We start from the raw sequence: 3,416 nt of genomic DNA on the forward strand, positions 1-3,416 counted from the left end.
AACGAGATGGATCAGCCAGGTGGCATCATTGATGGACTCAGGTGTGGCGGCGGTAGTGAGGTTGGCCCAGGATCGAACATTGTTTCGTTCTGCTGTGCATAGGGTCGCTATGAGTCGGTTCCGACTCGATGGCACCTGACAACAACAACAACAAGTGGCTTTCAAAAATATAGCATGAAAATAACAGTTTCTATTCTAAAATAAATAAATAAATAAATAGAAGAAGTGGACCAGGCAAGGGCTCCCTTTGTGGCTACTTGAGGAAGGGAAGCAGTCAATTTTCTTTACAAAGGACAGTATAATGTCTCTGACTCCTTCTAAAATCTATACGCAGACTACCGGCAAGATGGCAGACTAGGCAGACACAATACACAGAACTGCTACAACAAAGACGGGAGAGACCAAATAAAACAGACACAGATGAAAATTCTGGCCCCCTGAACTTCAGAAGAGGATAGAGACATGGATGGAGTGCTTGCTGGGAGGAGAGGCCAAGCAGGGATGGTGGGAGAGAAAGAGATTTCTTGTAAACATCTTTGGCAGCAGAGCGGTTTCTTCTTTTTCTCACGCTCCCTGGTGACCAGAGGTGTGGCCAGCTCCCACCCTCACCCACCCTCAGCGCACACCCTCAGCTATCCAAGAGTTTGGAGCCATGTGGGTGTGAACCGCACCAGTGTGAGGCAGGGGTCGGTGCACCACTTTGGTATACCATTTTGGTGCCTGGATTCCGGTGGACTCAGCTCCAGGCCTACAAAACCCACAGAGCCACCAGACAAGCATTTAACCAGTCACCCTGTCCCCAGCTTCCCTGTGGTCCTAATAGACACTAAGCCAGCTCCATCAAGGGCCCCCACAAACTACTTGAAGTGGTCAAAGACTTCACTTTGCTTGGATCCAACAATCAATACTCAGTCAAGAAATCAAATAATTACGCCAATCTGCTGCAAAAGATCTCTTTAAAGTGTAAAAGAGCAAAGATGTCACTTTAAGAACTAAGAGGCACTTAACCCAACCCATGGTATTTTTAGGCACCTTATATGCATGTAAAAGTTGAACAATGAATAAGGAAGACTGAGGGAGAATCAAGGCATTTGAATTATGGTGTTGGCAAAGAATATTGAAAATACCATGGACTTCCAAAAGAGCAAACAAATCTGTTTTGGAAGAATTATAGTCAGGTGCTTACTGGTGAGAATGGTTAGACTTTGTCTCTCATACTTCAGACATGGTATCAGGAAGGGCCATTTCTAAGAGAAGGACATCATGCTGGGTAAAGTGGAGAGTCAGCCAAGAGGAAGACCCTCAACAATGGAGTCAAACGTAACAGCAATTGTAAGGATTGCAAGACTGGACGCTGTTTGATTTTGTTGTTGATAGGGTCGCTATGAGTCTGAGCAACTAAATAGCACTTAACCACAATAACAACAGTCTAAGAATTAGACTTTGTTGATTTAATGGTCAGAAAGAACTTACGTCAAGACTCAAAATGGAGTTTGGGTTCCCCCCATTGTAGACCACTCAAGCTCCAAACTCATTATTATCGACTGGATTCTGACTCATTACAACCAGTTTCCAAGACTATAAATCTTTATGGTGGAAGACAGCCTCATCCTTCTCCCAAGGTGGTTTTGAACTGCCAACTTGGTGGTTAGAAGCCCAACACCTAACCTACAATGCCACCACAGCTCCTTACTGTAGACGACAGCCTTCCACAAACCAAGTGCTTTAGAATTTAAACGCTAATACATTAAATAATCTGTAGTGAACAATGTCACACAGCTTCACTAGGTATTCTGTCCCTATTGGGGATTGTAAATTTGAAAAGCGGGCTTTGATTCTATCAGAAGGTGCTGTAGAGTTAGAAGAGAGACAGGTGCCAACCAGACCTAGAAGCAAAATCTTCAATTGGTGAAAAAAATGTGAAATTGTTCACTACAGATAAGAAATGAAACTCAAATCAGCCCATGTATGCTTTGCTTATTGGGTAATCAGCCCCTGCCTTTACCCCAGGTAGGGAACTGAGGACCTCTGGGAGTAGGGATCCTTTACAGTGACTCTGAGGAGCTGAGGCACTGACTTGCTTGCCTGGGTGGGCATTGTACAACTCTGTCCACTCAGCCTTTCCAAAGATGCTGGAGACTGGACAAGCTGGGAGGTGTCCCAGGTTATAGAGAGAAGGGAGGGATCTCCATGTGAGAGCAATTTGGAGTTCAAGAGTGACCAGTCCTGAGAAGACTACATCTCCCAGGCTGCCCAGCTCCCCATAGATATATGCATAGGGATTATCTTCCAGGGTTCTTGAGCAGGGGGCTGGAGGTTCCTTGGCTTCAAAGTAAATGTGTCTGTGAGTCTCTGGCAATGACAGGAGCCCCAAAGTGCCCATATACTCCATGAGCAGGGAGGAACCAAGGGTGAAGACCACTACATGACCTTAAGTGAACAAGGAGAACTATATACATATTTTATTTGGAGAAGTGGGGAGGAGGAGGAGTGGATGTTCAAGGATCTCTGGTGGTACAGTGGGTAAGCGCTTGACTGCTAACTAAAAGGTCAGTGGTTTAGCCCACCCACAGCTGCATGGGAGAAAGATGTGGCAGTCTGCTTCCTTCCATCAAGCTTGGTGTTGTTGTTAGGTGCTGTTGAGTCGGTTCTGACCCATATCAACCTCAACCCTATGTACAACAGAATAAAATGCCACCTGGTCTTGCACTGAACTCATAATTGCTGCTACGTGTGTAAACCTGGCAGGGAGGGCTGGGGAAGGAGAGTTCTACTCTTAGCTATAAGGTCACTGTGGGTCCGAATTCACTGAATTGGCAGCAGGTGAAATGGTCCAGGGAGGGGAAGACACCCCACCCCCACCCCAGATATCTGCTTGGCTTCTACCCCAGCCCCAGCAGCCCTTAGAACTATGTCCACCAGGCTCCATACTGCAGTGTCCTGGCCAGCTCTGAAGAGAGCCTGCCACACCATCCTTGCCTTGAATGGTGGCCCCTAGAGTCCTGAGGCAGCTGAGCCTCTGGGAGCTGCTTTTTACCTGGCCCCTTGGCTTGTGCCTGGACCAGGGCCCACAGCTGCATTCTGGGTAAGCCCTACCCTGGAGCGTGGAAGGAGGGCGTGGTGTCCAATGCCTGGGAGTCTTGTGGGGTCCTCATACACTTCCTTCTGGGCACCAGCCTTAGACGTCAGAATTCAGAGCCCCAGACTAGGGTTTCCTAGAGACGGAATTAATTCCACAAACATCTTCAACAGGAGAGATTGGAGGTACCTGCAAATGCTGGAGATTCTGGGGAAGGGGCACAGTCCCAAAGGTCTGTCCTCAGAACTTGAGTTCTCACCTTGAGGAAGGCGGCTCTCAAGGCTGAGGTATCTATAAAACCAAACCAAACCAGTTATCCCCAATTCCATTAAGATTC

Source organism: Chrysochloris asiatica, unplaced genomic scaffold (assembly GCF_000296735.1).
Source record: "Chrysochloris asiatica unplaced genomic scaffold, ChrAsi1.0 scaffold00096, whole genome shotgun sequence".
Classification (NCBI taxonomy): Eukaryota; Metazoa; Chordata; class Mammalia; order Afrosoricida; family Chrysochloridae; genus Chrysochloris; species Chrysochloris asiatica.